The sequence below is a fragment of the Phaseolus vulgaris genome, chromosome 10 (genome assembly GCF_000499845.2).
Source record: "Phaseolus vulgaris cultivar G19833 chromosome 10, P. vulgaris v2.0, whole genome shotgun sequence".
Lineage (NCBI taxonomy): Eukaryota > Viridiplantae > Streptophyta > Magnoliopsida > Fabales > Fabaceae > Phaseolus > Phaseolus vulgaris.
In genome coordinates, this window is record NC_023750.2 from 17,974,682 (window position 1) to 17,997,195 (window position 22,514).

The 22,514-nt window shown below is 48.2% G+C and overlaps 1 pseudogene; it reads right to left on the reverse strand.

The window, feature by feature from the left end:
* LOC137819563 (uncharacterized) overlaps window positions 1–22,514 on the reverse strand; it is an 80,223-nt pseudogene that overhangs the window by 35,830 nt on the left and 21,879 nt on the right.

The window sequence follows — 22,514 nt, forward strand, 5'->3', positions numbered from 1 at the left end:
AGAGTGGTTTTCCGGGGATGGTGGAGGAGAAGTGAAGGTCTTATGAGGGTCAAGGAAATCGTATAAAAGTGCTTAAGGAGAAGTTTAAACTTCTTAAAGCGGATTTAAAAATTTGGAATAAGGATGTGTTTGGGAATTTAAATTCTACCAAGCAGTCTATTTTGCAGGATATTGAGAATCTGGATTGTCAGGACAGTCACGAATGTTTAGAGGAGAGTCAGAGGAAGCTTAGATCAGATTTGGTAAGAAGGCTTTGGGAGAATGATGCAAAGATTGAATCTCTTCTACGTCAAAAGGCTAGAACCAATTGGCTTAGATACGATGACTCATGCACTAGGTTCTTTCACTCGTCATTAAGATGGAGGAGACTAAGGAATGAAGTGAAGTGTGTGGAGGTAGGGGGTTTATGGTGCGAGGAACCATGCACAGTTCGGCTTGAAGCAAAGAAGTTGTTTGAATCCAGGTTTAAAGCAACGAAAGACTTTGGGGTGAGGCTTGATGCAATTGAGTTTAAATCCTTATCACTAGATGTAAGTCTGAGTATGATTGAGGCCTTTAGTGAGGAAGAAATTAAGGAAGCAGTTTGGCAATGTGAGGGTACGAAGAGTCCGGGCCCTGATGGCTTTAATTTCAATTTCATTAAGAAGAGCTGGAATAGTCTTAAAACCGATTTTGTAGCAGCGTTGGAATGCTTCCATGAAATAGGCGTTATCCCGAAGGGGTGCAATGCTTCATTCATAGCATTAGTACCTAAAATACGGGATCCTTGTAATCTCAATCAGTATAGGCCCATCTCTATAGTGGGAGCTATGTACAAAGTCATCTCAAAAGTTTTAGCTGGGAGAATAAAGAAAGTTCTACCTGCTCTTATAGATGGTAGTCAATCAGCTTTTATAGAAGGAAGAGGTCTGACTGATAGTGTACTCTTGGCAAATGAGGTGATTTTGGACATTAGAAGGAGGAGAAAGAGAGGCCTATGCCTGAAGGTAGATTTTGAAAAAGCATATGATTCTGTCCGATGGGACTTTTTGTATGACATGCTCAGTAGGTTGGGTTTCCACAGTGTATGGATAAAATGGATTAGGGGATGTTTGGAATCAGCCACAATATCGGTGCTTGTTAATGGGAGTCCCACGGAGGAGTTTCAACCCACGAGAGGGTTAAGGCAGGGCGATCCCATGGCACCTTTTCTTTTTATGTCTGGAGTTAAGGTGGGAAACAAGGAGGTAGAGGTGTCTTTTCTTCAGTTTGCAGATGACACCCTTTTTTCTGTGAGGAATCATGGAGTAATGTCGTAATAATGAAGTCCATCTTAAGGGGGTTTGAGTTAGCTTCTGGTCTAAAGATCAACTTCCATAAATCAAGGCTAGCAGGTGTGAATGTGCAACCTAACAATCTTCTTTGTTATTCGAAGTTTTTGAATTGTAACTAGTCGGGAACACCTTTCAAATACCTTGGTTTAGAAGTGGGGGGAACCCAAGGAAGAAATCTTTTTGGGAATCAGTGATAAATAAGCTCAAAACAAGGTTAAGTGTGTGGAAGGGGCGGTTTTTATCTATGGCAGGAAGGACGTGTGTTATCAAGTTTGTTCTCAATACAATACCTCTTTTCTATCTCTCGGTTTGCAAAGCGCCAGAGTCAATCTATAAAAGCATCATTAGTATTCAGAGGAGGTTTTTGTGGGGATGGGGCAAGGAAAATAGGCCGATAGTATGGGTAAGTTGGGAAGACGTGTGTAAACCGAAAGAGGAGGGTGGACTGGGGATAATAGACATTAGAAAGTTCAACTATGCCCTCTTAGCGAAGTGGAGATGGAGGTTCATGTCTCAAGACAAAGGGAAGTGGAAGGAGGTGTTAGAGTCAAAGTATGGGGTGGAACTAGAATGTCCCCATCTACCAGTAAAGTATCAATGATGGTGGTGGAGAGATTTAGTAAAGGTGTGTAAGGAGGGAAGTGGGGAAGGATGGTTCGAAAAAGAGGTACATTGGAAAATTGGTAGGGGAGACAAGGTTAGATTTTGGGAGGATGTGTGGATCGATGACACAAGCCTCAAATCCATGTTCCAGAGACTGTATTCTTTGTCGGTTAATCAGGAGCAAAAAGTTGAAGATGTGGGGGTATGGGAAGGCTCGGACTGGAAGTGGAGGTTAGGATGGAGACGAGATAGATTTGAGTGGGAATCGGAGCTGGAAGGACATTTTTTTGAATATCTTGTAAGGGCTATTGTAAAGAAGAATACGGATGATATCCGAGTATGGGGATCAGAGGAACTGGAGAAGTACACAGTCAATGTAGCCTATAAAAACCTTTATAATGGAACTAGAGGTACAAATCATGCAGCTTTTGAGTCCCTTTGGAAAGCTAAAGCGTTTCCCTCTGTGCTGTCAACAATTTGGAGGGTTTTTGTTAACATGTTACCAACTAAGGAGGGGTTGAGTAGAAGAGGGGTTCAGATGAGCTCACTAGCCTGTGTTCTATGTCAAGTCAAGGAGGAATCTTGTCAGCATTTGTTCCTAGAATGTAAATATGCTCAACAGGTGTGGTCCTCGTGCCTTGAATGGTTAGGTATCACATGTGTCCAAGACAACGACCTCAAGGACCACTTTGTGAGTTTCCACTTAGCTCAAGCCAGTAGCAAACAAAATTTGGTCTTGAAAGGAATTTGGGCTGCTATCGTGAGGTGTATCTGGGACCAGAGAAATGCAATTCTGTTTAAACAGGAAATAATTGATGCTGAAGAAATTCTGCAGATGGCACAGCTTAAGTCCTGGTTGTGGATGAAGCATAGAGCTGCTTTTCACTCTTATTCGTTTGTGGATTGGTTACTTAACCCGTTTGTCTGCATAAAAAGTATAAAGTAGTGAGGTAGTACTCTGGAGGTTATGGGAGGTATGAGAAGGTAATTGAGAGTGGGGTAGTATGAAAGACCGGAGAGGAGTGAATGGTTTGAGTCTTGGTGGAGGCTAATGTTGAGGGGCTACGGGAGGTGGTTGGTTCACATAAAAGGCTTTCAGAAGAAATGTTTGTGGATGGTGGTTTGGTGTTGATGGTGTGCACAGCAAGGACTCTCCCAGATTAGGGGTCACCATGTCAACTACAACCTGGCAGATTACAGCTTGGAGGGCTCTAAGGGGAAGATTGCCTACAATACAGTGTTTGAGTAGAAGAGGAGTGTTGATGAATTCTATGCTATGCCCACTGTGTCAGATGGAGGAGGAGTGCAGCCAGCACATTTTTCTTCATTTCAAATATGCCCAACAGGTTGTTGTGTTCATCTTATGAATGATTCAGAGGCAGGTGTAAGGTCTTGGAGATCGCCGGTGGTTGTTGAAGGTATGCAAAGGTTAACATGAACGCCGGTCGCTAAAGCGACGTTCTCCATAGTCAACATGATCGCCGATCGATGAACGGCGTTCCCCAATTGTGTGTAGTCGGTGGTCGTCAATGTGATCGCCGGTCGATGAAACGGCGATCTCTAGGTGAGCGTAGTCGGAGATCGTCGAAGGTATGCAAAGGTCAACTTGATCGCCGGTTGTTGAAGCGGTGCTCTCCTTTGGTTAATATGATCGCCGATCGGTGAAATGTGTAGTCGGTGGTCGTCCAAGTTATACAAGGGCAACATGATTACCGGTTGATGAAACGGCGATATCCAAGCGTGCATAGTCGGTGGTCGGCGAAGCTAGGCAAGGGGTCAACATGATCGCCGGTTGATGAAACGGCGATCTCCATGCGAGCGTAGTCGGTGGTCGGCGAAGCTATGCAAGGGGTCAACATGATCGCCGGTCCAGGATCGGGCGTTCTCCTTATGTGCGAAGTCGGTGGTCGCCTAGTTATGCAAAGGTCAACATGATCGCCGGTTGATGAAGCGGCGATCTCCATGCGAGCGTAGTCGGTGGTCGGCGAAGCTATGCAAGGGGTCAACATGATCGCCGGTCCAGGAAGCGGCGTTCTCCTTACGTGCGAAGTCGGTGGTCGCCTACGTTTTCCAACGCGCATGGGTAACTCGTCGCGTGGCGAGGTGAATGTAGGTGGCCTCTGTTCTGGGTGTCTCGGTATAGTTGAATGTTGTTTTGAGGCTGTTGGTTATTTTTTTTGGGTATGGTTTTCTTACTTTAAGGTTGTTATGCTCCAACCATAAAGGAGAGTTTCTTTTGTGATTTGTGGATGATATAGGAAGTCCACCTCTATGGGTTGGGATACCCCTGAAGTATCCCTTTTATTTTATTTATTCATTGCTGATAAAAAAAAAAAAACACCAAGAAAAATTGATCATTGAATAATATAAAAGAAAAAGACAAGAAACATGGTAGTGCAAAAAAAAAAAGAGAAATGAATTTGAATAAGAAATATATAAAATAAAGAATAAAACCCAAAGAGCTTTGAAAGTCAATATTTTATATGATCAATTATTGCAAGTAACATGAGATAGAAATAAAGATATAAAACTAAGGGAACAATGGAGTTCTTACTTTCCAGCAACAAATGGAACACCCTTTGGTGAGTTTGTTGGAATTTCACCTTGTAGACTTGGAATGATCTCAGTCATAGCCTGAACTACTTTATGATCTTCACTATAACTTTCATAACATCTTCCCCACCTAGGATCTCTAAAAACCTATACCACATATCATATTGTAAAATAAACTATATGAGGCCAAATAGATATGACATAATAATGAATCATTAAATACTGATAATGAAACTGTTTAGTAGGATGTTCTTAGTTACCGCTATGCAAGGTGCAAATGTATATTGAATTCCAGTAGCTCTAATTTCAAGAGCAGTTGCAACTCCAATTCTCCTTACTAGTTTAGGATCCCTGCTTCACAAATAAACTTCATCAAGATACACAAACATAATATTAAATTGCATACGCTAGTTATTAATAAATAATTAGATATTTAATCACAACAATATAATAAAGAGTCGTTTTTACTAATGAAACGAGTTTGAATGTCATAAAAAGTATGAAATGCACAATGGTAGGGGTAATTTACCTGGTAGCACCTAGCCCAACGTTGTGAGGAAAAATTGTTGCATTATATACATTATTATTGCCATGAATAGCATCAATCCCATATATCATAGGAATCCCCTGTTAAGAAGTGGGCTTTAAGCCTAACTAAACCTCATAAAACCAGCTCAATGAAGTGAGGTTTGCACCCACTTATATATTATGAAATGTCCTTATCTCTAGTCGATGTGGGATTTCCAACACACCCCCCTCACGCCGAGGCTACCAACTCGTGCGTGGAGATATATGTTATGGGTGGTCCGGTAATGGCCCGATAGCGGGTGGACTGATAAACCCAACAAATACTCGCTAGGATAGGCTCTGATACCATGTTAAGAAGTGGGCTTTAAGCCTAACTCAACTTCATAAAACCGGCTCAATGAAGTGAGGTTTGCACCCACTTATATATTATGAAATGTCCTTATCTCTAGTCGGTGTGGGATTTCCAACATCCCCAATCTAGTTGATAAAGAACCCTTTTGAAAATCATTGACCATGTTAATCCAATCCTCTGCAGAAGCTTGTGGCTTTGGAACACTGCCACCCCCACTTAGCACACTCCCTACCAAAAACACAAACCATTTAAGACAAAAGAATAGTAAAACAGTAAATAAATATATCAAAAGAAATTGCGCTCACCAATATAATAGTTCTTCATGATTTCTGCTGAAGCAACTTTATAAGAAGATGATAAAAAATGGTAAGAAGAAAAGATGTTTCTTATTCTCTTATGTGTATATTACATCACTCATGTATAGGAAATATAAAGGGAGTTTCTCTCTCCCAAATTACAATCTAATTAGGTAGGATACTAATCATGAGATTCTATAATTATTAAATTAATTGCATATAATTGGGTACAATATCGTCAAATATTGCATACAATAATTGCATATAATTTTATAATTATTATTTCCTTAATACTCCTCCTCAAGTTTATAGGTGAAAATCAAGAACCCCCAACTTGTGTCGTAGCGTCAAAAATCGTTCCTTGCCCAATGCCTTCGTAAAAATATCTGCGAGCTGATACTGTGTCGGTACATATGAAGGACTGATTATCCCTGCTTGTAATTTTTCTCGCACAATGTGGCAGTCTATCTCAATGTGTTTTGTGCGTTCATGAAATACTGGGTTTGCTGCTATATGTAATGCCGCTTGATTGTCACAGAAAAGTTGAGTTGGCAAGTTATATGGCACCTTTAAATCCTGCAACAGATATCGCAACCAAACTATCTCCAAACAAGTATTGGCCATTGCGCGGTATTCTGCTTCCGCTGATGATCTTGATACGTTTGTCTTTTTTTTTTTACTTCCATGAGATAATAGATGAACCAAGAAAAATGCAATATCTAGATACTGATCTCCGAGTTGTCTGACAACCTCCCCAGTCTGACTCGCAATAAGCTGTCAATGTTAGATTGTTTTCGGATGGCAATAACAATCCTTGTCCTGGTGATCCTTTGATGTACTTTAGGACTCGAATTGCGGCATCCCAATGAGGTTTCCGTGGATCCTGTATATATTGACTTAGGGTCCGAACCGAAAATGCTATGTCAGGCCGAGTAATCGTGAGGTATATCAGTCGTCCCACGAGTCGCCTGTATTTGACTGGATCCTTTAATAACTCTCCATCGTCTGGTGTGAGTTTTAGGTATTGTTCCATTGGAAATTTGTCTGGACGAGCACCTGTGAGTCCCGTATCCTGCAAAATATCAAGCGCATATTTTCTTTGGGACATGTAAATACCAGCTTTGGAACGGGAAAATTCAATCCCTAGAAAATATTTTAGGTCTCCAAGATCTTTAATGCGAAATTGTTGTAATAAACAATCTTTAACACGCTGAATTTCTGTCAAATCATTTCCTGTCAGAAGAATATCATCCACATATATCAAAAGGGCAGTAAATGATGAGTTATTTTGTCTTGTGAATAGAGAGTAATCTGTTTTGGACTGTTGAAATCCTACTGATCCTGCCGGCAACTCGAACGTGGGTGAATCGCTTCGTAACACTCTCAGCCCTGTCTTCGCGACTGTGTCTCCTGAAGAATCACGCTCTGAACTTTCTCTCAGATGTCTTCAAAGTGTGACCTACAAAATACACAGACGGTGCCTCTAGCGGCCGTTTGCACTCCGACGATCAAGTTAGTCCAACAGAACCACCAGAAACTGGGAACTAGTAATGTGTGTGTGTGAGAAAAAACTTGCACTCTGTTTTTCGTCTATCTTTTTTCTCTCCCCACTCTCACTCTGATTCTGCCTTTTATCTCCCTTTCCCTGCTTCTGGGCATAACAGAATTCTGTTATGCTTTTCTGGCATGTGTCAGAACCCTGTCATGCTTTTCAGAGAAAGCGTACCTTCAGAATCAGCAATGGGGAGCGTGAGAGTCTGCGCATGTCTGCGCTTGGCTGCGCCTGTCTGTACCTTTAGCGGTACGGAGTGCTCTTTTGTCTGGACCGCACCCCTCTCAGATGGTGACACGTGGGGGCCTGCAACTCACATCTAACCACACACGTGTCACTTACTGGAAGGGCTCTAGCGCCTCTCTTTGTCTGCCTAAGTTACGCCCTTGCGGAGTAACTTAGGATGCTTCTCTTATCTGGGTAAATTGCATACTCTTAGGAGAGCGTCGGGTGTGGCTGGTCTAGGCGCACTCACCAAACGTTACTCTCTGCGTAGGCGACTTACCCTTCAGGATGACACGCACGTAATGGGTTGAGGGAATCACCAATCACCGACTGGCTTACTAGTTCCCTCAAGCCACTCTCGTGCATGATTCCTTGAGGTGTGCTCATGCGAGGTCCATGCGTAACGCTCTCGCTGGGAACCTTAGTCCCAGTTTAACTGCGTGTAACACGAGACCCCGATGACAATACACCCGATGACTGATCAGTGTTTATTCGCTACTCGCGCTCTGCCTCCAGGCGCGAGTCTGGGAACTGGTCTGCTGATGGTCACTTGGCTACTGACCACCGATCACCATTCTGGGTGATCTATCCCCCGACCTCTCTGCCGCCTGATCTGTCGGTGGTAACTTGGTTACTGACCACCGATCACCTCTCTTGGCGATCGTCCCCCTACCTCTCTGCCACCTGGTCCACGTGTCACCCTGCGAGTGGTCCACGTGGTTCTCTGATGCTGACGTCATCGACTACCGATGACCGATCGGATCACCTACAGATTTAATCACATGAGAAAATGTTGAAAACCATGTTCGAGATGCTTGTTTGAGACCATAAAGGGATTTGTTGAGTCGACATACAATGTTCTCCCCCTGTCAATGATGTCCGGGTGGCAAGTCCATGTAAATAATTTCATGCAATGTGCCATGTAAGAAGGCATTTTGCACATCTAGCTGGTGAGTAAACCAATTTCTGGTTAATGGTGAGGAGACACCTCAAAGTTGTTAATTTTGCTGTTGGTGAAAAAGTTTCAGAATAGTCGACACCTTCAATCTGAGTGTACCCCTTTGCGACAAGGCGCGCCTTATATCTGTCGATGCTACCATCCGAGTTGTACTTTATTTTATAGACCCATTTGCATCCGATGGGTTTTTGTCCAGCGGGTAACGATGTCAAGGTCCACGTTTGATTTAGCTGCAAGGCAGAAAGCTCTTCGTCCATTGCTTTTTGCCAATTTGGATCAAGGATAGCTTGAGCATAAGTGTGAGGTTCTTTAGTGGCTGTGATGTTAGCAAGATATGCACTATGTGTAGAAGAAAATCGTGAATTAGAAAGAAAATGATGCATAGGATACCTGGTTCCATTCGGTCGGTCTTGGGCAATGGTTGAATGATTGGCTTGGGATCCCGTTACGTAGTGTTGAAGCCAGGAAGGTTGGGTTGATGTGCGACTGGATCGTCGAACAGGTAGGTCGGTTGGAGAAGGTTTGGTAATGGGTGCTAAACTTCTTGGCATGGGAGAAGAAGGTTGGTCTACTGGAGGTTCAAGTGTATTATGACGAGTAGGAGAAGAAGGTTGGTTTGATGGAGGTTCAGGTGCATTGTGATGAGTAGGAGAAGAGGGTTGGTTTGATGGAGGTTCAGGTGTATTGTGACGAGTAGGAGAAAAAGGTTGGTTTGATGGAGGTTCAGGTGCATTTTGATGAGTAAGAGAAGAAGGTTGATCGAGTGAATGTTGGACAGGAGTGGGTAAGTCAATGTCAATAGTGGGAAAAATACCTTGTAATGGAGGTGAGGATTGTGTCTGTGACTGTTGGCAGAATGGGAAAACACTTTCATGGAAGATGACATCCCGACTTGTAAAAAAAGTGCCTGCATCTATATCAAATAATTTGTATGCTTTTTTACTGTGAGGATAACCAATGAAGATGCATTGTCGGGCACGCGGATCAAATTTTTGCTTAGGTGAAACAACAGTTGTGTAACAAAGGCAACCAAAAGTTTTTAGGTGAGAAAGTGAAGGTGGTTGACTATATAGTAGCTCAAAAGGTGATTTATTTTTTAGTAAAGGTGATGCCAAGCGATTAATGATATATGTGGCGGTTAAAACACAGTCTCCCCAAAATTCTAATGGTAAATTGGACTGAAATAGGAGGGCTCGTGTTGTGTTTAAAACATGTCTATGTTTGCGTTCTACTAACCCATTTTGTTGAAGAGTGTAAACGCAAGTGCGTTGACATTCAATACCTTTTTTGAGAAAAAAAATCATACATTGAAATAAATTTCAGTCCGTTGTCAACGCGGATGGTTTTAATAGATGCCTGAAACTGATTTTGTGCAAATGTAATGAATGACTCTAAGAGATGTTGGGTTTCAGATTTGTGATTCATAAGAAATAGCCAAGTACATCTAGTATAGTCAACGACTATAGTGAGAAAAAAACGTTTTCCAAAATGAGTTGGGGTTTTATGAGGACCCCAAATGTCACAATGCAATAGATTAAATGGAGAATGAGATTTTATTGTGCTTAAAGGAAAGGGTAGCCTTGTCTGTTTAGCTTTGGGACAAATACTACAATGATTATGAATGGGAATGAGATTTTTACTGATAGGGATAGGTAGTAGGGAAGATACAAGTTGTACCGCCCTGGTAGTCGGAAGTGATGACGTGGCACCAAGCTACAGTGTAGGCGTGTTGACAAGGCGCCAGATTTGCAGAAGGGAAGGAAGTCGGGGGGCTCGTGTAGTCGCCAGTTATTAAGTTGGCGTGCTCCGATCTTCCAGCATACCAGGCGATCGCCCAGTTGAAGATGAAGTCGCCAGATGTAAACTCAGGCGACCAAGTGATTGGAGATCGCCAGAACAAGCACATCGCCGGAGATGAAGGTGGTGCAGATTATGAAGGCGGCCGGCGAGACCACAGGGAAGGTGTACGAGAGCACCCTAACTCGCCAATTCCAGTAGAGATCGCGCTCCCAAGTTAGCTATGCACTGGGCAGTACCATGCATAAATAACTTAGCCAAAAAGAGAGTCAGAAGCAGTGCCCAAGTCAAGGAGGCACCAGATGATTGCACGTGTACGACTGGATGTGAGCCACGTGTCCAGGTCTGTAACTGCCAGGAGAGAGAAAGTGACCAGGTATATAAGAGTTCTCAACGAACTTTCTGAGGTACGCACGTTTAGATTATACTCTTTACGCTTGCGAGTTCTAGAGCTTGCTGTGAGAGAGAATATTGCACGGTTCCTTGAGGTTTCTTGAGTGTTCTTGCTCTTAGTATTTGGTGGTTTGGTCACTGACTTGGGCGTTTGAGTGCGCTCGGCCGCAGCGGCGCCGCTCTGTTCTTTTGCAGGTTCTTGAGGTGGATCTTGAAGAAGGACGGAGGTTTGAAGCGGTGCACACGTCGATCCTTTGACGAGGCAGGTTCCAGCGTTCTGGTCAACAGGCAGGATCAAATGGGAATGAGATTTTTACTGATAGGGATAGGTAGTAGGGAAGATACAAGTTGTAGACATGCTGGAGAAGGATCTCCAAGGCGCTTATGCCATAAATCAGGATCGGTCGATATTTGAGATGCGTGGGCTTGGTTTGGAAGAGGGGACATGTAGTATAAGCCTGCGTGTTGTTTACCCGAGCCAATCATCCTCCCCGTACCCAAGTCCTGTAAAACGCAACCATGTGGAGTAAAAACGAAACAACAATTTAGTGAACTAGTTATCTTACTAATGGACATAAGATTTAAATTAAAAGAAGGAACACAAAGTGTACCGCCCAGGTGGTCGGAAGTGATGACGTGGCAGTAAGCTATTATATAGGCATGTTGAACGGGGCACCTGGCTGGCAGAAGGGAAGGAAGTCGGGGGGCTCGTGTAGTCGCCAGTTATTAAGTTGGCGTGCTCCGATCCCTAGCATACCTAAATCGGCGGTCACCAGGTTTGAGATGAAGTCGCCGGATGTGAACCCAGACGACCAAGTGATTAGAGATCGCCGAAAGAAGGACATCGCCAAAGGATCAGGGAAGCTTGTTCCAGGCTTTCGAAGCAGAGGATAAAGTCGTCAGATAGTCATTCCCTAGCTAGCCAGAGGTTGAGGTCGGGGAGCAGCTTACCCGAACATGCACGATGAAGCAAGTGAAGTAGATCATGATGGCAGCCGGCGAGACCACAGGGAAGGTGTGTATGATGACACCCGTACTCGCCACACAAAAAAGATCGCGCTCCAAGGCAGCTATACACCGGGTTACTCCTCGCGTGGATAACTTAGTCGAATAAAGCCTGAAGAGTAAGAGGTGACGCCCAAGTCAAGGATGCTCCAGATGGTGACACGTGTACAGCTGGATGCGAGCCACGTGTCCAGATGTATAACTGTCAGGAGAGAGAAAGTGCACAGGTATATAAGAGATTCTAACGAACTTCTGAGGTACGCGCGTTTTAGAATACTTCTTTTACGCTTGCGAGAACTTGAGTACGCTGAGAGAGAATTTTGCACGGTTCCTAAAGTTCTTAGTTTTCTCTTAGTATTTTGGTGGTTCAGTCGCTGACTTGGGCGTCGGAGCGTGATCGGCCGCAGCGGCGCCGTTCTGTCTTTTGCAGGTTCTTGAGGTGGATCAACGCGAAGGACGGAAGCTAACACGGCGCAAAGTCGATCCAGATTTGACGAGGCAAGGCTCTTGCGTCTTGGTCAACAGGCAGGATCATCAGGCACCCACAGTGTGAGGCCCTATGGAGGGTGCTTGTATGGGTTCGCTGGCGATCAGGTGGAGGTCAGGGGGTACATAGAGTTAAGAACTACATTCACGGATGAGGCGGGCTCCAGGACGGAGAAAATCAAGTACCTCGTCGTGAATGCTCCCTCAGCATATAACATTCTGTTGGGAAGGCCAACACTCAACAGAATAGGAGCTGTGCCTTCAACCAGGCACATGAAGGTGAAGTTGCCATCGATGGAAGGGGTGGTGATCACCATCAAATCTGACCAGAAGGAAGCGAAGAAATGCTATGAGAATAGCCTCAAGAATAAGAGGTCAGTGAGTTACATCACAACGATGCCGCCTCCCGGTGTGAAGCCCAGGCCAACAGAATGGCGAGTTGTTGATGCGGCGATGGAGGTGGCCGCCGGAGGCGATGTCCCCATGATGGATGCTGAGGCTGAGGGAGAGAACGTCGGTCGGGAAGAAGAGGCAAGGAACCGCCCAGAGGAAGCGAGGGAACTGGGAATCGCCCGGGCAGTGATCGCCAGGGAAGCTAGACCCAAACCCGTCGAGGAGTGGCTCGAAAGGGAGATCGGGGGAAAGGTATTCAAGTTGGGAAGATCCTTGGAGGCTGAGCTCCAAGACCAGATCGCCGAGGTGATAGAGCGGCATCTGGATGCTTTTGCATGGTCTGCTTCGGACATGCCGGGAATCGACCCCGACTTCTTGTGCCACCATCTAGCAATGGACAACCAGGTCAGACCAGTGCGACAGAGGAGAAGGAAGTTCAACGAGGAGAGAAGGCAGGCGATCAGGGATGAAACACAGAAGGTCCTCGCCGCAGGCCATATCAGGGAAGTCCAGTACCCTGAGTGGCTGGCCAATGTCGTGCTGGTGAAGAAAAGCAATGGGAAGTGGCGCATGTGCATCGATTTCACTGACCTAAACAAGGCTTGCCCAAAGGATTCGTTTCCTTTGCCAAGCATAGACGCCCTGGTGGACAGTGCTGCAGGGTGCAAGTTGCTGAGCTTCCTGGACGCCTTCTCGGGGTACAATCAGATAAAGATGCATCCCATGGATGAAGAGAAGATCGTCTTCATGACCGAGAGATCGTGCTACTGCTACAAAGTGATGCCCTTTGGGCTGAAGAACGCGGGGGCCACGTACCAAAGGTTGATGGATCGGGTACTTGCACCTATGTTGGGGAGGAATGTGCAAGCGTACGTGGATGATATCGTCGTGACCTCGCCGGAAAAGAGCAAGCACGTTGCGGACTTGGAGGAGTTGTTCACCACAATCGCCAAGTTCAGGTTAAAGCTGAACCCCGAGAAGTGCATTTTTGGCGTGGAGGCGGGGAAGTTCTTGGGATTCCTCTTGACTGAAAGAGGAATAGAGGCCAATCCTGATAAGTGTGCTGCCATCTTGGCGATGAGGAGCCCGGCTACCGTGAAGGAGGTGCAGCAACTTACAGGTCGGATGGCCGCCCTGTCTCGTTTCGTATCGGCTAGCGGGGAGAAGGGCCATCCGTATTTCCAGTGTTTAAGGCGGAACAACAAGTTTGCCTGGACGAAGGAGTGTGAAGAGGCCTTCGTTAAGGCGGAACAACAAGTTCGCCGGAATCTTGCTGGCCAAGGAGATGGGAGCTAGGGTGCTAATGGCTAAGAGTGACTCGCTATTGGTCACAGGACAAGTAACAGGCGAGTTCCAGGCCAAGGATCCACAAATGGCGGCTTACCTAGAGTATGTGCAGGAGTTAAAGAGTTCCTTTGTCTCCTTCGAAGTGGTGCATGTGCCCAGAGAGCAGAATGCCCTAGCTGACTTGCTAGCTAAGCTCGCCAGTTCGGGCAAGGGGGGTAGGCAGAGGACGGTGATCCAAGAAACTCTGAAGACGCCTAGGGCATTTGTGGCAGACCACCTAGTTTTTCAAATAAGCAAATCGACGGAGAAAGCGGCGAGGAGTCACAGGTCTTTGACTCAGGAAACCTTGAGATCGCCGAGAATAAGAGCATGTCGGGGGGAGAAGGTGAACATGACGCAGGTCTGCGCTACGCATGAGCCAGACACATGGATAACACAGTACCAGCGATGCTTGGCAGATGGCCTTCTCCCGCTGGATCCGACGGAGGCTAGGAAGATAAAGAAAAACTCCAGCAAGTTCACAATGATTGATGGCGAGTTGTACAGGTTTGGGTTCACACACCCGCTCCTGGAATGTGTGCACGGAGAGAAATGTGCAAGAATCATGGCCGAGCTCAATGAAGGGATATGCGGAAGTCACGTCGGGGGTCGAGCTCTGGCCGCGAGAACCCTCCGTGCAGGTTACTACTGGCCAACAATGAGGGAGGACTGCAAGAAGTATGCATATTGCAAGCAATGTCAGCAGCACGCCGATTGGCACAAAGCGCCTCCCGAAGAGTTGAAGTCAATTTACAGCCCTTGGCCGTTTCATACATGGGGGATCGACATTCTGGGACCTTTCCCATTGGCGATCAGGCAGTTGAAGTACTTGGTGGTGGCAATTGAATATTTCACCAAGTGGATCGAAGCAGAACCAGTAGCCCAGATCACCGCACACAAGATCGAGAGCTTTGTGTGGAAGAACATCGTGTGCCGGTTTGGTGTGCCTAAGCGCCTGGTGTCAGACAACGGGACTCAGTTCGCAAGTCACCTGTTGAAGAAGTTGTGCGAAGAGGTGGGAATTCAACAGGTATTTGCATCCGTCGAGCACCCTCAGACAAATGGCCAAGTAGAGTCCGACAATCGGGTATTGCTAAGAGGCTTGAAGAGAAGACTAGAGAAGGCCAAGGGATCGTGGGCTGAGGAGGTACCCCGTATAGTTTGGGCGTACCACACCACCGAGCAGTCAGGAACCCATGAGACCCCGTTTAGCTTGGTCTATGGATGCGACGCAATGATTCCAGTGGAAATCCAGGAGAGCTCGCCGAGATTCCAGAACTTTGTAGCGGAAGACTCGAATGAGGAAAGAAGGCTGAATCTGGATTTGCTGGATGAGGTCAGGGAGGAGGCGAGAGTAAAAGCTGAGGCAGTGAAACGAAGGATTGAACGAAGGTATAACTCGAAGGTGATGCCAAGGCAGTTTAAAGAAGGCGACCTGGTGATGAGGAAGGCCCACCAGTACGAGATGGAGAACAAGTTGTCGCCTAAGTGGACGGGACCGTTCAGAATAACCGAGGCGCTCGGGAACGGCGCCTACCGCTCAGAAACATTGGAAGGAGGGGCGATTCCTCGCACTTGGAACGCACGCACCTCAAGTTATATTACAGTTAAAAGCTTTGTAAGTAAAAACAAACACGAAGAGTTTTGCAAGTTTCTGTTAAAACAGTTTGTAGAGGGCACTCTTTTTTCCCTGTACCGTCCCGTACCCGGGCGTTGACGAAGTGAAGGTCAAAGTCAGCGTCGAAGTCAAAGTCAACGTAAGGCGTCGCCCGGGTGGGGTGACGCCAAGCGCAGGCGTCGCCAAGAGGAAGCGTCGCCAACAAAAAGCATCGCCAAGATAAGGCGTCGCCTAGCAGGGCGTCGCCAGGATAAGGTGTCGCCTAGCATGGTGTCGCCAAGGTGAAATAACACAAAAGTAAGGTGACCACAGCGCTATTCCCCGACACCCATGGTTAGGAAAGACCATGGAGGGGGCAACGCCGTGGGAAGGCCTCAGACCCCTGGTAACCAGGGAATAGTGATGAAGAGAAGGAAAAGGTGGCTTCAAGGCCATAGTGACAGCACCAGTGTAGGGCAGCCCGACTCGTGAAGTACCCCTGCCGCCCCAGAGACGCCTTTGGGACAGATACAACTCAAGGGGAGGGTCACGCCCAGGGTAGCCAGGTGCAGGGTACGAGAGGAAGGCAGATACGCTCTCAAAGTGAGTGACTAGATGATTGGGGCATGAGTTGGCACCCAAAAAGTCACCCCTTGCGCAGTAGCACTCCCAAGCAGGAGGACTCACACGTAGAAACGTCCCCCGATGGGCAGAAACGTCCCCAGATGGGGTCATGGCGTTGTGAGGCCCTCCACGTGTACGACAGCTAGGTCAGAATAGAAACACCCTTCAGTCAGGTACCAGGTAATTAAAGTCATTCAATACAGTTTCTTTTTTGACCGTTTCAGGTACTATAAAAGCTCCCGAGCGTTTCGACGTCTTAAATGCGCTACATTTTCTAATTAGACGCGTTGATTAAGTGCGTTACGTTTTGTGATTAAAAGCGCTTTAAGGCGCTTTAAATGCTTGGGCAGTTGAAATAGCGCTGAGAATGTTGGAAACAGGGTTCGAACTTTTGGCAAACTGACCAGAAACTCTCTAGTTGCTTGCTCGAGCCTTGAGGTTACGCACAAGGGACTAGGGAAAGAGCTTTGCCAGAAGGAGAAATACACACTAGACACAGTTTCCATTTTTAAGACCTTCAGAGTGCCATACGCGGTGCTCAGCGACAAAGGTGCATAGTTTTGGTGTTTCTTGCTGGCTGACTTGAGCGTCGGAGTGCAAACGGCCGCTAGGGTGCCCTTTTGTCCTCTTTTTGCAAGAATCCACAGGTAACCAGTGGGAAGGACTCCCTAGCTGACGGTCGAGGTCGCGCACGAAGACGTCCCAGTCAACCGGATAGAACATTTGGCGCCCACCGTGGGGCCGTTATAAAACATTGGTCCCATCGCAAGTTCGAAAAGATCTATCAAGTCACGATCACGTTTGAGAAAACAGTGAAGAATGGCCACCACTAGACGAGGTACCGCACGCACTGCGGGAGAAGAAATGTCCATGCAGCAGGTCCTGGAGATAAGGCGGGGGCTGCAGGATGACATGGCGGATTCGAAGATAGAGCAAGAGCGCATGCAGGCGGATCTTGACGCCTCGCATGTGAGAAACGACGAGCTCCGTCGCGTGAATGAGGAGTTGCGTCGGAGTCTGAGGAACAATCAGGTGCAGCGCGAGAATGAAGAGGTGGAGCATCTCACCCCACCAAGGGAGTTCTCTACTCCCTTCTCGCAGGAGATCCTCGACGCGCCAATCCCCAACACCTTCGCAGGACCTAAGGCGGTTTTCACTGGGATGGAGGACCCTGAGGCGCATCTCACGGCGTTCCACACACAAATGGTGTCAGTGGGCGGTTCTGACGCCGCAAGGTGCAAGCTCTTCATGAGTACTTTGACAGGAATGGCCATGGATTGGTTTATCAGCCTTCCTAGCGGCCATATCACCTCTTTCCAACAGCTGTCCCAGTTGTTTAGAGAGCAATACCTAGCGAACAGGGCCCCGCCGCCGGTATCTTACGATCTGTTTGATGTGAAGCAATACCAAGGGGAAAGTTTGAAGGAGTATATCAACCGGTTCGGGTCCCAAGTGGTGAAAGTGGGCACGACGGAGGAGCCCATGATTGTGTATGCCTTCAGGAAAGGCGTATGTCCTGACCCTTTTTGCGAATCTATTATTCGCAATCGTCCAAGGACTTTTGCTGAAATACGGCGTAGGGCGGTGGAACATATCGCCTCTGAAGGAGAGGTGTGCGAGAAGCGCACCAGCGTGGTACCTTCGCGCCCGAGAGCGCAAACGCGGGCTCAACCCGTCAGGGTCAACGAGACCACGACGGGGAGGAAAAAGCCAGAGGGGAGACGCTCCTATGAGACCAGGAAACCCCAGCCCAGGGGTCCAGTAGGAGGGGATCGCCCAGTCAGAGAGAGGGCGAGACCGGCGAGGTACAACTTTGTGGTGGAACTGAAGGACCTGATCGCCGTGCCTAATATAGCTGAGAGGTTGAGGCGACCGGCGAAAACTGACAAGGTGTTAGGGCCACGGAAAGACTCCTGGTGCAAGTTCCACGAGGCTTTCGGTAATCACATTGACAACTGCCTCTCGTTGGGTTATCAGCTTGATGAGCTGGTGAGGAGCAGGTTTCTGAAGGATTACGTCACAGAACCCGCGACCGCCGCCCTGCCGGCACCAACAGAGGAGCAAGCACACGAGATGCCAGTTCTAGGCGAGGTTCACACCATTGCTGGAGGTTTTTCCGGTGGGGGACCCACCGCCTCCCAGCGGAAGAAATACGCAAGGGGGGTCAATTCAATTGAAGAGAGAATTTTGGGTGAGCCATGGGAGTCAGACCTCGTGTTCACGAGAGGGGATCTCCGAGATGTGGTACCCCACGGCAACGACCCCGTTGTCATCTCAGTCGTCACAGCTGGAAGAAAGGTGCATAGGGTTTTGGTCGATCAGGGAAGTTCAGCAGACGTCATGTTCTTGTCGACATTCAACAAGTTGCGATTATCCCCTGACCTTCTGAGGCCCTACACAGGCTGTCTATATGGGTTCGCAGACAACCAAGTGGAAGTCTGAGGCTACTTGGAACTGCGGACAACATTCACAGATGGGGAAGCCTCGCACACCGAAAGCATACGATACTTGGTCGTGAACGCTCATTCCGCCTACAACATCTTGTTGGGGAGACCGGCGCTGAATAGGCTCAATGCGGTATCCTCTACACGTCATATGAAGATGAAGCTGCCAGACCTCAGCGGCAAGGTCATAGTTATCAAGTCGGATCAGGAGGAAGCGCGAAAATGTTATGAAAACAGCTTAAAATCGAAGAAGAGCGTGTTCATGATGTTTGAACCTCCGCCAAGTGTCGACGCGACGATGATAGAGGCAACGCCCTCCGGGTCAACGCCTGTTGAGGCCACGCCCGTGGGGGCGACGCCCGAGGTAGATACAATGATGGAGGAGAGACCTGACGATACGGCGCCCGTGGAAGAGGCGGCGCCCATTCAGGGTAATAGCGGGGAGCAACAGGCGGCTAACGCCATCGAGAGGGAGATTGGCGGCAAGACGTTCAAACTAGGGCGTCTGCTGGGCCAAGAAGAGCAGGAGGCGGTGGCAGAGGTGATCTCACGCCATTTGGATGCCTTTGCGTGGTCTGCCTCGGACATGCCTGGCATCGACCCTGATTTCTTATGCAATCACCTCAGCATGGACGCCACGGTTCGCCCCGTGCGCCAAAGGAGGAGAAAGTTCAATGAAGAGAGGCAGCTGGTGGTACACGAAGAAACGCAGAAGCTGTTGAGGGCTGGCCACATCAGGGAAATCCAATACCCTGAGTGGCTAGCCAACGTCGTTTTGGTAAAGAAGGCGAATGAGAAGTAGAGGATGTGCGCGGACTTCACAGACCTAAACAAGGCGTGCCCAAAGGACTCGTACCCGCTGCCCAGCATTGACGCGTTGGTAGATAGCGCCTTCGGCAGCAAGTTGCTAAGTTTCCTGGATGCTTTCTCGGGGTACAACCAGATTAAAATGCACCCGAGAGACGAAAGCAAAACCGCATTCATGACGGAAACCAGCAGTTATTGTTACAAGGTGATGCCTTTCGGCTTGAAGAATGCGGGCGCCACCTACCAAAGGCTGATGGACAAGGTCCTAGCACCCATGTTAGGAAGAAACGTATATGCCTACGTGGATGATATGGTAGTGGCGTCGAAGGATAAGGCACAGCATGTAGCAGACCTGGAGGAATTATTCGTCACTATATCCAAGTACCGCCTCAAACTAAACCCCGAGAAGTGTGTCTTTGGGGTAGAGGCCGGGAGGTTCCTAGGTTTCATGCTCACGGAGAGGGGGATAGAGCCGAATCCCGACAAATGCGCAGCGATCATCGCCATGCGTAGCCCGACGTCAATAAAGGAAGTACAGCAGCTGACGGGGCGGATGGCGGCGCTCTCGAGGTTCGTTTCTGCCGGAGGAGAGAAGGGGCACCCATATTTCCAGTGCCTTAAGAGGAATAGTCGTTTCGCATGGACGGACGAATGCGAAGCGGCTTTCATCAAGCTAAAAGAATACCTGGCGGCGCCACCGGTCCTCTGCAAACCGGTAGAAGGCGTGCCCCTCCGGCTGTACTTCACGGTGACGGAACGAGCTATCAGCTTTGTGTTAGTCCAAGAACAGGACCAGATTCAAAGGCCTATCTACTTCGTAAGCAAGGCCCTACAAGGTGCGGAGATGAGGTACCAAGCATTGGAGAAGGCAGCGCTGGCGGTGGTGTTTTCCGCCAGGAGGCTTCGTCATTACTTCCACAGCTTCACGGTGGCAGTGATGACAAACCTCCCCATACAGAAGGTACTGCAGAAGCCCGATGTAGCTGGAAGGATGGTGCGCTGGGCGGTGGAGCTTTCAGAATTCGACATCCAGTATGAGCCCAGAGGATCCATCAAAGGGCAGGTATACGCAGATTTCGTTGCAGAACTCTCGCCCGTAGGCGAACAGGAGGTGGAGGCAGGCTCGCAGTGGTCGCTCTCAGTGGACGGCTCTTCCAACCAGCAAGGAAGTGGTGCGGGAATAGTCTTGGAAGGACCAGACGGTGTCCTGATCGAGCAGGCCCTGCGCTTCGCTTTCAAAGCCAGTAATAATCAGGCTGAGTATGAAGCCCTGATTGCAGGAATGCTTTTAGCCAAAGAGATGGGTGCGCGGAACCTCTTAGTGAAGAGTGACTCTCAACTAGTTACAGGGCAAGTGTTGGGTGAGTTTCAGGCGAAAGACCCGCAGATGGCAGCATATTTAAGGTACGTCGAATCGCTAAGGGGAGCCTTCAGGGCTCTTGAACTGGTACATGTCCCAAGGGAGCAGAATGCCAGAGCTGACCTGCTCGCCAAGCTGGCCAGCTCAGGCAAGGGGGGCAGGCAGAGGACTGTAATCCAAGAGACGCTTAAGGCTCCGAGGAAATTCATAGAGGATAACAGGGTGCATGTCCTCCAAATAAGCGCCGCGAGAGGAAGGCCAAGGAGTCATCGTTCCTTGACTCAGGATACGTTGAAGGCGCCTCACATTAGTGTATACACGGACACGCCCGAAGGAGGGAGGCGAGCGCAGATACATGTTTTAGCCGAAGGAGACACCTGGATGACACCATACAGGCGGTACCTGGCGGATGGGGTTCTCCCAATGGAGCCTGAAGAAGGTAAGAAGGTTAAGAGAAATGCGACAAGGTACACCCTGATAGACGAAGTGCTGTTCAGACACGGTTTCACTCACCTTATCTTAACATGCGTAAGCGGCGACGAGTGTACCAGAATAATGACGGAGCTCCACGAAGGCGTTTGTGGGAGCCATGTAGGCGGAAGGTCCTTAGCTTCTAAGGTGGTGCGCGCAGGGTTTTATTGGCCAACAGTAAAGGAAGATTGCGTGCGACACGCCCAGCGTTGTAAGCAATGCCAAAAACACGCAGACTGGCACAAGGCGCCGCGAGAGGAGCTGCGATCCATATACAGCCCATGGCCTTTCCATACCTTGGGGATCGACATCCTAGGCCCGTTTCCGTTGGCGATAAGGCAGATGAAGTACTTGATCGTCGCCATCGAGTACTTCACCAAGTGGATAGAGGCGGAGCTCGTGGCCCAGATCACTGCGCACAAAGTCCAACACTTTGTGTGGAAGAATATTGTGTGCCGTTTCGGCGTACCTAGGCGGCTGATATCCGATAACGGAACCCAGTTCGCCAGTCAGCAGTTGAGAAACCTATGTGCTGAGGTAGGCATCAAGCAGGTGTTCGCATCAGTTGAACACCCCCAGACTAATGGGCAGGTAGAGTCAGCAAACAGAGTTTTGCTGAGAGGGCTAAAGAGAAGGCTAGAAAAGGCCAAAGGAGCGTGGGCGGAGGAGGTGTCGAGGATCGTGTGCGCATACCACACCACGCCCCAATCTTCCACCATGGAGATGCCTTTCAGCTTAGTGTATGGGTCGGACGCGATGATCCCAGTTGAGATTCACGAAAGCTCACCACGTTTCCAAAACTTCGTGGCGGAAGAATCCAACGAAGAAAGGCGGGTGAACCTAGACCTACTGGACGAAGCCAGGGAGGAAGCCAGAATAAAGGCCGAAGCAGTGAAGAGAAGAGTAGAGCGACAATACAGCTCTAAGGTAAAGCCGCGGCAGTTTCAGATTGGCGACCTAGTTATGAGGAAGGCTCATCCGTACGAGCTGGAGAATAAGCTGTCTCCCAAGTGGACCGGACCCTTCAGAATTACCGAGGCTAAGGGCAACGGTTCGTACAACCTAGAGACCTTGGAGGGGGGTCCCATCCCACACAGCTGGAATGCAGCCAACTTAAAATTTTATTTTAGTTGACTTATGTAAGCAGCCATGTAACAATTTAGTTGAAGGGGACACTCTTTTTCCCTCTCGGGGGTTTTTTAACGAGGTTACCCAAATAAAAAGGAAAAGAAGTTCGATGAAAAACCTTTGTCTTGGTTTCAGTCTTTATCTTTTCCCTTTCGAAGTGGCGACAGGCATCGCCAGGCACATGCGTCGCCAAGAGAGAAAGCGTCGCCAAGAAAGAAGGCGTTGCCAAGAAAGAAGGCGTCGCCAAGAACGAAGGCGTCGCCAAGAACGAAGGCGTCACCAAGAGAGAAGGCGTCGCCAAGA